Genomic DNA, 16,757 nt, shown 5'->3' on the forward strand with positions numbered 1-16,757 from the left:
ATAAGACCATAAGCTTTATTGCCCAGAAGTTCACAGGGTCTCTCTCAGTCTGCTCATTTGCATTAAACTAATTTTTAGGCCATCTACCAAGAGAAGTCCATCACAGCATGAATGAAGAAACTACACATTAACAGTAAGAGATTGCTGAGAAAAAGTAAAGATAAGGAAAATCAAACAGTCCAACTGCTTCAGAAAAGCTTTACACTCTATTCAGTGTCATAAATCATAACTACGTTTTGAAGATAATCCTTGCCAAGCATAAGCTTCACTATTACTGCTGAAAAAGGGTACCGCACTTGATCCACTAAATCACTTCCTGGTATTGAGTGTGGGATAAAAAAAAAAAACACTTTAGATTGTGTTATGGATTAAGAACTGGTGGTCAACTTAACACCAGATGGATTACATCAGCATGACATTGATTGAAGATGCTCCACCTGAGGAAAGTTGCAGGATAATAAGTGGAGAAGAAGCGGTGCTGAAGAATTAGGGCGTTATTGCATTGAGGTATAGTGGGTTCTCCTACGAGTTGCTGTTTGAACTGTTGGTTCTCCTGCAGAAGCTTTGGTCCTCACACCCAGCATTGCTTCCTGGCTCCAGAGTGGAAGACATGTGATGCTTGGACTCCAGGATTAAATCATCATGCTCCTTCCTAGCACGTACCCGACTGTGCTTGTTTGGAGGAGCTCAGGGCCTCCGTGTCGCTGAGGATCACTTTTGTGCCTTTCAAGACAGACCTGGTCTTTTTTGTGAGTGTGACTTCTTGGCTCCAGTGCAGAACCCTCATCCCCCCAGCACAGCACCTTCATTCTACTGGCGTGGACATTCTGGCTTCCACCGCTGAACCTTTGGGATTTCCTGGCATAGATCCATAAAAGAGACTGGGGTGAGTCTTTCTTGTGGGCACTGGACCTCCAGTTGGACTCATCAGAGGCATTGTCCTGAGGATTTAGGCCCTTGACTAAATATTCTATGTCTTTGGTGTTGTGGATAGGTTTCCTGCATTTTCCTGTGTTAACTCCCCGTGACCATTATAAAAATATTATAAACTCCATGCCCTGATTCTAATTGTTCTCAGTGTATAACCCCTAACTACAACAGACTGTAAGTGAAAACATTTTTGGCAAGTATGTATATATTTAACTCTAGAATCATTATATTTTTGTATTAACCTGTTGCCTAATTGTTGACTTCACTTCATGTGCAAGATTGCTTTTAGCCAATCTATATATTTAAGATCTAAAATATAGAAAGTATAAAAAAAAAAAAAAACCTAATGACGCTGAAGTAGGAATGTGCATGTAGGAAATGGTACCTGAGTTGGGATCATAGAGCCTGGCACAAGTTCCAGGGAAAGTTTTTTTTTTTTTTTTTTTGTCTCTTTAATCAATGCTGCCAGGAACATAGGCCTTCAATTATGCAGCCACTACCTTCTCACAGGTAGCTGCCTGATTGTCGTTTCTCTTCCTTCTTCCAAACTGTTTTTTTTTTTCATTTCAATCTTGCTGTCTTTAAGCCCTTATTTTTATGATTGTTACCTTCCCTTATTTACTATAGTGCAGTAGTAGGGTGTGCACACCCACCTGTCCCTAGGTAAGATAGAAAACCAATTCTCTTTTTTCCATGGATTCCACTTATTGAACAGCAAAAAATTATTTTCTTTTCTTGTTTACTTTTTAGTAAAGGAAGAAAAATATCTCTCCTAAGTTTCTGGTTTTGTCCACAGCTACATATCTTGTCATTGTGAATCCCTGAGCTCAGTTTGTACCAAATTAACAGGTTCAGTAATTTTCTCCATAATGATTACTGTTTGGCTATTGCTAATAGCCTTGCTATCCACCTAACAACAATGCCTCTTGAATAATAGACTTTTCATAAGTGTGCTCATGCAGTTTTTAATTACCAATCATGTATCTAACTAGATTTATTGTAATGCGTTTATCTGACATCAACTGTATAAAATTCTGTTTCTAAGCATCAAGCTTCTGATGTACTAGAGGCCCTAATTCACTCCTTAGAAAAAACTGGAAACCTGACACTAGCAGGTTCCATATGAAATTCCTTCAGATGTCTGTGACAACCTTCACAGGGCACAGGTACTTTATTGGTCGTAATATTAAATAAACTGCTATTCATGAATTTTGGATTCCTGAGTGTTTTTGTACTTACAAGAAGAGATGGTAACTGAATTTTTATCATTCTGCATTCGTGTTAATGAACTTTCTATCACTGTGATAAAGTGCCTGAAAAATCCAGATATTAGAATTGGAAATTTACTCAAGGTGTATTTTATCTCATACTTTCTGAAGATCACCCCATGGGGTAAATGTGAGATAGAACACAGGAGCTAGGTCATGTTGGTAAACATGCAGAGTAAGAGATGATGTAGCTACATCAAAGTAGGCAGGGTCCAAGGGCACTATGTGCATGTGTGTGTGTCTGTGTGTGTGTGTGTGTGTCTGTGTGTGTGTGTTTGTGTGTGTGTGTGTGTGTGTGTCTATGTTTCTGTTTCTCTCTGTTTGTGTCTATGTCTGTGTCTCTGTCTATGTGTCTGTGAGCAAGGGATTCAACAATCCCAATGGGAGTACCTGTTCTTTCTCTGCACAGCTATGACCTGTGTCACTGTAAAGCTCAGCCCCTCAGTACACTAAAGCTCAGTTTTCTGTCTCCACATGGTTGTTGTATCTTAGTGAACACAGATCTCACTCCCTGTGTCTCTCACACAGTGAGGCTCATCAGCGTCCTCATGATCACACAAGGAGACTGCTGCAAAACAGGCTTTTGGAGTGGTCTCTGGAGTTGAATGCATTATACTGAATTAAATCCTATAGTAAGCATAACATCCAGCATCAGTGTGAACAAATAATTCCAACCCTACAAATTGCTAAGGAGTAACAAATAGGAGACAACATACGGTGATAACTGACAATGTTATATAAAAATATAAAAAAAATTATTGACTAGAGACACTGTATACTGCTTCCTTCCATCCAAGTTGAGCACTCCAAATGAGATAATTGACATGTCCTACATCCAGCTGAGATAACAGTGTCCAGCTCCATCATGATATATCCTTTCACTGTCACCTAAGCACTCATATTCCCCAGGCAATTACCAGGATTGGCATTTTAGGATTTACTGAAGGCCCTTAGTCCACTGGCAGTGTCTCCCTGTGAAGGAAGTGGCACCTGCAGGGGGCTTACACCTGTCTTTGCTGACATTCTCCCTGTGTTCATTGTCCCTGGACAGGAGTCTCTGATCTGGAACACAAGGCTGACAGAATCAAAAGGTACTTTTACAGGTCCCTGATGCTTCTTTGGCTCTGAGCCCTCCTGTTTCACATCCAGGATTCTCAAGGCCTTCCTTCATGGTACTGCAGTCCCTTCAATGTGGGAATTCAAAATTGGTGTGTAAAGTTGTAAAGGCCTTTAAATTCCAACCCAGATTTCCTACAGTCTGCACTGGGGGCCTGAACATGTATCATCCATCTATGCAGAAAATAACTCCTCTGGCCCAGATAACTGCTGGTGTTGGCAAAGGAAAACAAGGATATCTGTGGATGAAGGAGTGCCTTATTCCTGCAGATTGTCATTACTGGGGCTCCCTATAGAAGAAAGATAACTAAAAGATTGCAGTCTTTATAAGCTTTTAATTTTAAATCATGCAAGGATCCAAGTCCTGTAGGAATGTGTCCCTTATTTGGAAAGTTTCCCTTTACTGAAGTGCAGGGAGGTCACCTGTTAAATTCCCTTCTGCTCTCCATACCACAGGAAGGGATCTGTATTGATCTTATGCATGTATTAGCACTTCTGATACACATGTAAAAAGGTGACTTAGTATCAACACATTTGTCCACTGACCCTGGTGGTGTGGTTTCAGGGTCAACAATTGGAAGCAACACTTGCCTGATCAGAAAATTCATCTATGAGACATATTCTACAGGACACATTCTAGCCAGGAAGGACACAATGCTGGTGTGGTGGTTTCCAGATACTAAGCTTTTCCATTCATGACCTGAGAAACCAGGATAGACATGAACACAAACATCCTTGAGTCTGTGTTGTGTGACTACTTGGTTGAAGGAAAATGTCTGTCTGGTGTGTCCTTCTGGGTCTGTATCTTCAGCTGCATCTCATGGCACTCCTGGATGTCCCAGCTGCCCATGTGAGATAATCATTGCTGTGATTATCAAGGGGAGAGGGAAAAATGCACTTGAGGTCTTGGGGGCTTTCAGCATTGTATGGAGTTTGTGGAGGCAGATGCTGTTCAAAGTTGCCCTTTTTTCTCTTCTGTCTCCTCTGCCTTCTGCAGCTTCACTTAGTTTTCTCAGGTGAACCTGGGTCCTGCAGCTCCCTCAGCTCCAGTTCTCTCTCATCACACTGTGTACCTGTTACTGTGGAATTCTGTGATCCCTAAGATTTTCTATCATATGACATCCTAAATAAAAGTCTTGTGATATAGATCATTATCACCTGACAACTGTAACTTTTGGTGGGACTCCATTTTCTTTGGTTTGTTTCACCTATGAATTGTTTTAATTGTTCAGGATCATATTTGAATTCTGGCTGGTTGTTCTGTACTTGTAATATGTTATATCCACATAGCATCCATTTCTGAAAATGTCCTTTGAGAGTGCCTTCCATCTGCACCAAGTTCTATGTCCTTTCCCAAAAATCAGTCCTCTCTTCCCCATATCAGGGACCTGGGTGATTTTTGTTAATATTATGCTTGAGATTATGAGAGCTGCTACAGGTAACATTTGGTTTCTGTGACACCTAGTACCTTGATGTTAACTCCTCATGGTCCTCTCCTGTCCTCCAGTCATCCAGCATCTTGCCATTAGTGCTCCCTCCACTCTGGGCCTGAGGCACTTGCTGTACCAGGAAGCAGGGCTTGCCTGGGATCTGGATATTCTGTCTCTCTAAGTTAATTGGTGTTCATTTGGTCTACAATTTTATTTCTTTCATTGGTGAACCAAAAGAGAGTGATGTTTATTTTATCCAGATTTTTGTAAATTTGAATATGTGAGAAATGATTTTCTGTTTCTTTACAAGTTGGAGCAAATCTAGGTACAACTTCAGTAGCAAAATTTGAACTCTTGTTTGAATCAGGGTTCTAGGATCAATAATTGAAAATGTCATTTGCAGCAGAGGAGGAGCTGGGCAGATCTGGGGTGCCTTCATGGGCCTCTCTGTGTGTCTGGAGGACTGTGGATATCTCCGCCCAGACTGTTGGAGTCCCTCCAGGCTTCCAGGTGCAGTGAAGGGGAGAGGTGGGTTTGAGCCTTCTACATCCGCCTCCCCATCCTGGTTGCACTTGGAGAACTGCTGAGCTCATGATGGGTGGGCGGGCCCACATTATCATCCGAGCCCAGCATGTTTTGCTGCCACGCCTAGCCATCAGTGTGCAGAGGAGGAGCTGGGCGGATCTGGGGTGCCTGCATCGGCCTCTCCGTGTGTCTGGAGGACTGTGGATATCTCTGCAAGCAGGGAGGGATCACAGGTTCCTGAGGAACCACGGCTGGTGGCGAGTACCCTAACCCGGCAGCAATTGAAGAACTGTGGACATTACAAGGGTCAAATGGGTGCACAGTGTCCCTGAGGCCCAGCTTGTCTGGAACTGCGGAGTTCTAAGCAGGCAGAGGAGGGCCACTGGTTCTGCAGGCCCAATGGCCTGGGGTAGCATGATGCCAGAGTCTCAGTAGCTGCAAACATAGAAGGGGATTTTCAACAGATCCTGAGGAAGCTTAAAAATAACACTTGAAACACAGAAATAGAGGAAAATGACAAAATGAAAGACCAAATTGCAACCTCAAACCTCCAGCCCATCTCAAGAAACCCTAGGAGTGATGTATACAGAAGAAAATATATCCCATCCACCTCATATATCGGACACAATAGCTACTGAAATTGACAAGCAACTCCAGGAAGCTTTAAAGAAATTCAAACTCAAAATAATCTCCCAGATAAAAGAAGAAATGATAAAAGAAATGAAAGAGATTCTAAATATATCTAAAGAAAACACAGATAAAAAATTGGAGGAACTAAACAAAAAGATAGAATCCCTAGACGAGCAATATAAGAAACAAACAGAATACATAATGCAGATGCACAGAGATATACAGGAAATAAAAAACTCCACTGAAAGTTGTAAAAACCGTATTAATGAAAGTGAAGATAGAATTTCAGACCTTGAAGACAGGATTGCAGCTAGTGAACAGGAAAGGAAAGATTTTTTGAAAATGACAAGGAATCAGGAAACAACAATTCAACAACTGCAAGACGATGCAAAGAAGAATAACATAAGAATGAGAGGTATTAATGAAAGAGAGGGAGACAACATGAAGGTTGTCAGGAGGATATTTAGAGAAGTAATAGATGAAAATTTCCCAAGCATGAGATCAGAAACCGACATCAGGATCAGAGAATCATATAGAACTCCAAATAGTCATAACCAAAATAAAACTACACCCAGATATATAATAATCACCATCCCAGAAATCCAACACAAGAATAGATTATTAAAAGCTGTCAGAGAGAAAAGACAGATCACTTAGAAAGGAAAACCTATCAGAATCACAGCAGACTTCTCAGCACAAACAATAAAGTCAAGAAGAGCATGGAGTGAAGTATTCCAGATCCTAAAGCAAAATGATTTCCAACCTAGACTCTTGTATCCTGCAAAACTATCATTCAAAATAGATGGTGAAATACGATACTTCCATGACAAAGAACAGCTGAAGAACTTTTGAACACCAAACCAACCCTGCAAAAAATACTGAAAGACAGTTTAGATACACAAAGGAAAAAACCACTAAGCAAAGCAAATAATTAAACAGAACAGAAAGATAAAGATGCAACAGCAGAGAGATAAGATTCCTACAATTAACCAGCATTTGACAGTAATAACCATTAATGTAAATGGTCTCAATGTACCAATCAAAAGAAACAGACTAGCAGAATGGATCAAGAAACAAAATCCAACCATATGCTGTTTACAGGAAACCCATCTAACCCAGAAGGATACTCACAGACTGAAAGTCAAAGGATGGAAAACAATTCTTCATGCAGCAGGAATCCAAAAAAAGGCAGGAGTAGCCATTCTGTTTGCAGACAATGTGAACTTTAAACCAACAATGACCATAAAGGATAAAGAAGGTCACTACATACTCGTAAGGGGAAAACTCCAAGAGGAAGAGATAACTATCTTAAATATATAGGTACCAAACTCCAGAGCACCGAGTTATATAAAACAATTATTAACAGAAATGAAAACTCAAATTATCAGTAACACAATTGTAACAGGAGACCTTAATACACCATTGACACCAAGGGACAGATCAACCAGACAGAAAATGAGGAAAGAAATAACAGAAATAAATCACACCTGTGGACAAATGGGTTTGATAGACATATACAGAATGTACCACCCAACAACATCAGAATACACATTCTTTTCAGCAGTACATGGATCATTTTCTAAAATAGGCCATATTTTAGCTCACAGAACATATTTAAAAAAATGCAAAAGAGTTGAAATCATCCCTTGCATGTTATCGGATCATAGTGCTCTGAAATTAGAAATTAATGATAAAAGATACTGCAAAAATCCCGCAAACACATGGAAACTGAATAACACTCTCTTGAGTAATCAGTGGATCACAGAAGAAATTAAAGAAGAAGTTAAACAATACCTAAAAGAAAATGAAAATGCAGATACAACTTACCGGAATCTGTGGGATGCAGTGAAAGCCGTCCTGAGAGGAAAATTTATTGCACTGAGTTCCCACATCAGGAAAACAGAACAAATACAAATAAATAACTTGATGCTACACCTCAAACAGCTAGAAAAAGAAGAGCAAGTCAAGCCCAAAGCCAAAAGAAGAGAGGAAATTATAAAAATCGGAGCAGAAATCAATGCAATAGAGACTAAGAAAACAATCCAAAGAATCAACGAACCAAAGAGTTGGTTCTTTGAAAGAATAAATAAAATCGATAAGCCCCTAGCCAAGCTTATTTTAAAAAGGGAAGGAAAAGCTCAAATTCATGCAATAAGAAATGAAAAAGGAGAAATCACTACAGACCCAATAGAAATACAGAAGGTCATCAACACCTATTTCAAAAACCTCTACTCTCAAAAGCTTGATAACACAGAAGAAATAGACAGATTCTTAGAAGCATATGAAGTACCAAAGCTAGATCAAGAGGATGAAAACTGTTGAATAACCCAATCTCTGCTAATGAAATTGAAAATGTAATTAAGTCCTTACCCACCAAGAAGAGCCCAGGCCCAAATGGATTCACTGCAGAATTCTACAAGAAATCCAAAGAAGACCTAATGCCGACACTCCTCAAACTATTCAATGAAATTGAAAGGGAAGCAATCCTTCCTAAGTCATTCCTGAAAACAAATATTACTCTAGTACCAAAACCTGAGAAAAACCCAACTATAAAAGAGAACTATAGGCCGATCTCCCTAATGAACACAGATGCAAAAATCTCAATAAAATATTGGCAAATAGGATCCAGCAAATCATCAAGAAGATTACACACCATGACCAAGTGGGATTCATCCCAGGAATGCAAGGATGGTTCAACATACGCAAATCAATAAATGTAATCCACCATATCAATAAAGCCAAAAATAAGAATCACATGATCATTTCTATAGATGCAGAAAAAGCCTTTGATAAGGTCCAACATTTATTCATGATAAAAACTTTACAGAAAATTGGAATAGATGGTCTTTACCTCAATATAATAAAGGCCATTTATGACAAACCAACCGCCAGCATCATACTAAATGGCCAAAAATTGGAATCCTTTACTTTAAAATCAGGCACAAGACAAGGATGTCCTTTATCACCACTCCTATTTAATATAGTACTGGAAGTACTAGCCAGAGCAATTAGGCAAGAAAGAGAAATAAAAGGGGTAAAGATAGGAAAAGAAGAAGTTAAGTTATCATTGTTTGCAGATGACATGATACTCTACATAGAAGACCCTCTAAACTCCATTGAAAGACTCTTAGATACAATAAATAAATTCAGTAATGTGGCTGGATACAAAATCAATACTCAGAAATCAATAGCATTCCTATACACGAGCAACAAAATCACAGAGATGGAAATAAGAGAAACTGGACTATTCACATTAGCAAGCAAAAAAATGAAATATTTAGGAATTACTCTTACGAAAGAAGTGAAAGACTTATACAGTGAAAATTATAGTACACTGAAAAAGGAAATTGAAGATGATCTCAGAAAATGGAAAGACATCCCTTGCTCATGGATAGGAAGAACAAACATTGTGAAAATGGCCATTCTCCCAAAACTGTTATACAGATTCAATGCAATCTCAATAGAAATACCATCAACATACCTTATAGATCTAGAGAAATCACTCCTAAATTTCATCTGGAACCAGAAGAGACCTAGAATCGCAAAGGCAATTCTAAGCAGCAAAGACAAAGCAAGAGGCATCACAATCCCTGACTTGAAGTTATACTACAAAGCAACAGTAGTAAAATCAACATGGTATTGGAATCAAAACAGAACCGAAGATCAATGGAATAGATTAGAAGACACAACCACAACTACAAACACACTCAACCACCTTATCTTTGATAAAGGAGCCAAGCAGGTTCACTGGAAGAATGACAGTCTCTTTAATAAATGGTGATGGAAAAACTGGCTCTCCATTTGCCAAAAACTAAAGCTAGACCCATGGCTATCACCATGTACTAAATTAAAATCTAAATGGGTCAAAGATTTGAATATTAAAACAGAAACACTAAATCTATTGGAAGACAAATTGGGTAGAAACCTTGGAGACATAGGAGTAGGTAAAGAATTCATGAACAGGACTCAAACCGCACAGGAAATACTTCCCAGAATCAATAACTGGGACCACCTCTTATTAAAAAGTTTCTTCATATCAAAAGAAATCTCCAGCATAGTGAAAAGAAAACCCACAAACTGGGAAAAGATTTTAGTGAACTCTCTCTCAGACAAGGGACTCTTGTCTAAAACATATAAAGAATTAAAAAAACTGAGACCCCCAAAATTCAAAGATCCAATCCAAAACTGGGCATCTGAGATGAATACGCAATTCTCAGATGAAGAAATGCAAATGGCAAATAAATACATGAAAAAATGCTCATCATCATTGGTCATTAGAGAAATGCAAATTAAAACCACACTGAGATACCATCTCACTCCTGAAAGAATGGCCAGGATCAAGAAAACCAACAACAAATGCTGGAGAGGCTGTGGGGAAAAAGGAACTCTCCTTCACTGTTGGTGGGAGTGTAGGCTGTTACAGCCTTTGTGGAGATCTGTCTGGAGATTTCTCAAAAAGTTGGGATTGGAAATCCCATTTATTCCAGCTATTCCTCTTCTAGGCATATTCCCAGAAGAACCGAAAGCATCATACCACAGTGATATATGTGCACCTATGTTTATAGCAACACAATTTGTAATTGCCAGATCTTGGAAACAACCCAAGTGTCCATCAACTGAGGAATGGATAAAAAAGTTGTGGTATTTCTATACAATGGAGTATTATTCAGCTATAAACAAGGATCACATTGAGATATTTATCAATAAATGGGCGCAGCTTGAGACCATACTCATAAGTGAAATAAATCAATCTCGCATGTGTGAATACCGAATAGTTTCCCTAATGTAAGTAATGATTCAAATATATAAAAATATGTGGTAATCATGATTCCCCATTATGTGGCCTTGAAGCCTTATAAAGTTTTCCCTCATTAATTAGAAAGGCTTTATTCTGGGCTTCTTGATATGGAAATATTTGATGCTATAGTATATGAAGTTTTATCCAAATATTTCAAGGAAAAAGACAGACACTATGGTAACTACTATTAAGTCAGGTTATATGGTGGTGAAGTACTAGGTTGCTGAAACAGTCAAGCTTTGACGGCTATTGTTATACTGTTATGTCCTGTATTATCTCAATCTCCCCCTTATTCTTTAAAAAAAAATTTAGTTATTTCTTACGTTTGTCTTAATTAAGGGGAAAAATTTAAAAAATTAGGATATATAATAGTAACTCTTTTTGATTTCCTATTAACTTGTTTTGAAGTCCTGTAATACTCCCACCATCTTGTTTTGACTGATTAGACACTGTTCCATTCTGTATGATAGTATCAAGTTTGAGGGTATAGGCAACTACTTTGAAGGCAATAAGATTCACTAAGATGCCCATTCTGGTTTGACTATTGTCTCCTTTGGAAGTCCTGTAATGTTTACAATGCCTCAGTTTTATTGGTCTTGTTCTCTACTGTTTTGTCCAACTTTATAATATCTAATGAGCTAGACAATTCTTTTTAAGGAAACAAGAGACAAAGTTGATAACCATTTTTGATAACCTTGTACTCTGTTCTACACCATGTGCTATGTCTATCCTTGGTTTTGACTGACAGCTTTGTTTTGCCATATTTGACTGTATTCTCTCCCCCGCAAAAAAGTAATAAGAACTAAGGAGTAATAAAATCCAAAATGTGTAAATTTTGTTGTAAAAAAGAGAGGGGAAAAAAAAGAACTCTAACGGATATAACAGCAAGTGTGTTTAGGGGTGTTAAATAGCTGACTATATCAATGTTTTTGGATCATTGAACACAGCTGTTTGCAGGCTCCCTGTTTGAATGTCCACATTGTATTCTTTGATGCTGTGATTTGAGCAACTATTTTCAAGATGATAATATGTAATCTATTAACAGGTGATTTCCTACTGTTATGTTTTGTTTTTGTTTTTGTTTTTTTTGTAGTTCTGTATTACATGTACGCTTACACCATTTTGTTTTGTTTTGTGTTTTTCTCTTTTTCCTCTTAAATAAAATTTAAAAAAAAGAAAATGTCATTTGCACATCCATGATTGAAAATTCAATAACAGAGAAATAAAAAGAAGGAAATACATGAAAAGTTTTAGACATTTCAGAGATCTGTTTTTAGCTGGAATTAAGAAGATCCATCAGAGGGGATCTGGCTAAATCTCAGGTGATGATGTTACTGGAAATACAGGTATGTTTGAATATTTTAGGAAAAGTTAAATATATATGACTTATAAATACAGAATTAATTGAGGCAACCTGACATAAAGTAAAGGAAATGCATGAAGACAGAACTATAAGGATATGTTTAAAAATATTGAATATTATGATACTAAAGTATTTAATATTACATATGAAAGACACAAAGAGAAACAGAGACAGTGGGAGAGACACAGAGAGAGTGAGAAAGAGAGAGACACAGAGAGAGAGAGAGTAACAATGGCTACATTGTATTGTGCTGTATTAATGAATCCCTAGTTTCTAATGTTTAAAAGGAAAAAAAAAAACATGCCAAAGTCCTGCTCAATGCACTGTCATAAGAAGAGAACTCTAAAGCCCCTGGCTTGTACCCTGAGTCTAGCTAGACTGCCTTATTTCCTTCCTCCCTCAGGTCTTTGCTGCTGGGACTGAAGCTGGGGAATAGGAATTCTGAGGGGGCCAAGGAGAATAGAGGTCTGTGAGTTCTCAGAACTTAGAAATAGGAAATTTATGCAATTAATTTACTAAAATGAAGCATTTATTCTTGAGTGACAAAAGTCATTGCCATCCAGAAAAGATAGTACATTCATTTTAGATGATGATTAATTGCCATATTGAAGAAAGCAATTGTATGGATGAATCTAGAGTGAAGCTGCTAGGTTGGTGAGGAGAAATTTGTTTGTCATCAAAATTAAAGAGACCACAGCAACAACTATTAAGACAATAAGATTCATGTGACGCCCATTCTGGTTGATTATTATCTTATTTTGAAGTCCTCTAATGTCTCCAAAGTTTTGGTTTTATTGGTCTTATTCTTTACCGTTTTGTTCAATTTTATTGTAACTGATAATATAGGCAATTCTTTTTAAGATAACCAGAGGCATTATGGTAACCATTGTTGATCACCTTGTATCTTGTTTTTACATTATGTATTATGTCAATCCTTTTGATTTGACTGATTCTATCCTGGTATGTCACATTTGGTTTTACTTTCTTCAAAATAAAGTAATAAGAACTGTGGGAGTAATAAAACCCAAAAAGTGTAATTGTCATTGTACAAAAGAGAGGAAAAGAAAGTCCTTTAAAAGATATAACTGTATATATATATATATATATTTAAGTGTATAGGATAGATAAGCATATTACTGAGTTTTGTTGGATCATTGAACAAAACTTTGCAGTCTCACTGTTTGAAAGTCCCCTCTATATTCTTTAATTTTGTAACTTCAACAACTATTTCTAAGGTGACAATATGTAATTAACTAGTGATTTCCTACTGTTTATTTTTTCTGAAATTCTGTATAACTTGTACCCTTTTTCTGTTTTTTTCTTTTTTCTCCTTAAATAAAATTTTTAAAAAAGAGACCACCATAGGAAACAAGAATAGCAAAATCTGAGCAGTGATTCTTGTCAATACCTACGTGGCAGACTTGGAAGGATGTAGAGACACAGAGCTGGAAATGCTTGAGTAGCAAGTGTCATGTCACACTTCATAAAGACATACTTAACAACACTGCATATGTACATGAAAATTTTTTTTTAATTTTGGTGATCAGGAGAAACTCCTGCCAGTTAAAATCACCCCAGGTTTATGTCTGAGTTTACACTGAAATCTTCTGAGTGTCTTGCTCAGTAAAATGTGATCATGTCCTTGGAGGTCATGGAGTTCAGTTGCATGGTAAAGTGGTTCTTATTTGTGTCACCAGTGAGGGAGATGCAGAGTTGAAAATCCAGGTTGTAGATTGTGCTAACAAGTACCTCATCCATTGTAAATCTTTCCCAGGAGGCTGGTGGCTCCAACTCAAGTAGTAATCAGAGACAGAGCTCCTTATGACAGGCAGGTGTAGGACAGAAGCTTTTCTCATTCAACAGGCTTGATCCTGACTGACCAAGTGTCAGATCTCACAGCACACATGAGAACAAGGGGATTCATGAAGAATCTTCCATTCCCACAGCCAGAACCCTTAAATATCTAGAGACCTCAGGACTAACCTAAGGTCCATATTATTCGCATGTTGCCTGCAGGATGTGGACCTACCCAATAGCCAAGCTGCTGACAGGAATTTAGTCTGCTATCCCCTAGCCTAATTTGCACATATGTGTTGAAGGACAATATATAGGATACTGAGCCAGCATGACTTTCAATGTATCCAAGATCAGGCATTATTGTGTATGAGAGCTGCCCAGCCTGGCATTGACCATGAGAGATTTATCCATGCCTAAGCTGTACAGCGTTCTGTGGCTTTTGTGTGTGGTTGATGCAGTTGTTGGGCCTGGAAAGGAAATGTTGAAGCTTTACCTGTTGTCTTCCATTTTTGAAGAAAATCCAATGTCAAACCAAGTAGAAGGCTCTTTGCACTGAGAAATGAAGCAGGCTACTTTAGTGATCTCAGCACCATTGGGCTGGGGGATGATAGCGTCTAAATCACCAATGAGAAACCCTAGTTTGAGTTCAGTTTAAATAGTTTTTGAGCAGAAATGCAAGGCAGATGGCAGGTTATTGGTTCCCTGAATCTAATTAAGTTACATATTGTCAGGCTACTTAAGTCTAAATAGAGTTACTTAAAAGCCATCATTTAACATCATGTAGGAACATGATGGGGACAAGGAGAGGGGACGTGAGTGGAGAAAGCAAAGTTAAAAATATTCTTGATTGTATCACTTTGTTTAAATCAAAGACCTTGAAACAAGTTGGAAACAGGATATATGTTTTTTAAGTAAGAGAATTACAAGCTAGGAATAGTCTGCCTGATCAGTGTATGCTCAGAAGAAAGCTCCTGAGCAGTCAAAGCTAACTGAATGTAGCAGGCTGCTTATATGAAAAGCACCAGGAGGTTAGGCCGAGGCCACTACTTGATTTTTCACTTGCTGTCATGTCTTTCAGTTTGTTGTGCTAACTGTGCCTTTACTATTTTATAATAATGCCCTTACACCATGAAACCATCAGGCTGTGCTCCAGAGAACACTCCATGCAGGTGCTTCACTTGAGGAGATGCAAAATGTGCTTTTACCATCCATCTGGGACTGTAATGGTCTAACTCCATCAGATATGAGTCTTTCAGAATTCACATTGGTTTCCTCTCCAACATCTCCCTCACTCATGTTACATCATTATCATGTGTGCTTCACATAATTTGATTAGCTTTTCTATATTTGTATTGCCTTTTTTAGAATTATTGATGACTAAATTTAACAGGTCCAATGTTTTATTTCTTATTCTGTGCCTGTACCAGTTTTTAGATTGAAAGGTTTTGTTATCCCTCTCAAACCACATTGAATGATTCACTCTGAGGTTTTTGGTTTCTTCACCATCAGTGCTACATGGATGAGTTTTGGGAGAGTTAGGATTCCTGGGAACATTTCTGTTGGATTGCCTTCTTGTGTTTCTCTTTGTGTTTTTGTTGTTTTGTTTTGTGTTGAGAGTAGTTAGTTTATTGCAGTGCAGTTCTTATTTTAGAGATATCTCTGGTTAATTTCTGTTTTTTAGTGATGTTCCCTGGGAGTGGTTAACCAGCAACCTTTGCCTCTGTCCCAAGATTCAGTCACCTCTGTTTAATTGATATGTGATGTGGTAGCATGATGGGCCCATACATAGTTCTCCTGGAATAGTCCATAATATTTGTAATAACACCAAGTTAACATAGATGTTTGCATGTCAAAGAAAGTCAATTAATAGCAATATTATATTACTTTGGAAAAATAATTAAATCAGTATCCACTGTGTCATTAAATGCAAAATGAATATCAAACCTAAGAACCATTAAAGTACTACACTTATTGACAGAAAAAAGATCTATTTTTATGGTATGAACACTAAGACAAACAAAATATTCACCTGCTATTAACCTAATGTAAATATCTACTAAATGGAACAGATTTGCCTCTAAAAAATAAAACACCATTCAATGGCAATACTGTAATGTACACTAGTTATGTAAAGATTAATAAAGTTTAATACCTACACTAGTCAAGACAGAGCTGCATGAGAGCAGAGAATGGAAAAAGCAATTAACAAATTAAAAAAATGGGATATGAGAAATAGTAGTATTTGAAAATGTAAATACAGGCAGGTGCTGGGGTCTTGAAAACCTGATCATGGCTTGATTCACCCTCTCATGGCACAGTGGATTAGTAGCTTGTTGGTGAGGGCCTAATTACTTGGCCAATTATTGTCTCACACAGGATGTCACTGATTTGGGTAGACCCAGTGTGAAGTGCTCTCTTTAAATCACAGCAGAGGCTTGTGCCAAGCATTTGGGTCACTATAAAAAAGGTTGACAGTGAACCCTCATCATTCAGAACTTATTCAATCTGCTCCATCCATTCTGTTCCAGCGATAGAAAATGGACTCAGATACCTATCCAGTGCCATGAGTTGGAGGACATTTTGCCCATAAAACTGAGAAGGTGATGACCCATACTTTTACTGCACCTCTTAGTGTGGACAAAAACAAATTGAGGGAAGGTATAATTATTATCAACCACCATTTCCCCACAATTACAGCCACTGGTTACCTAATGAGTTTTGGATGAAGAAAATATATTAATGAGTTGGCCCACTGTGTCACAGGAAAAAGAATTTAGAGACATATCATAGGAATGCTCTCAAATATTTTGGCCAAAATATATACTCTTTGCCGCATGAAGATAATTTTCCCTCTATGCAGAATAGTTATTCAGGTATCATTTTCTCTAATCTTTTAGATT

Source organism: Cavia porcellus, unplaced genomic scaffold, assembly GCF_034190915.1.
Source record: "Cavia porcellus strain 051 isolate PalLab524CR breed Dunkin Hartley unplaced genomic scaffold, mCavPor4.1 scaffold_7, whole genome shotgun sequence".
In the NCBI taxonomy this organism is placed as follows: domain Eukaryota; kingdom Metazoa; phylum Chordata; class Mammalia; order Rodentia; family Caviidae; genus Cavia; species Cavia porcellus.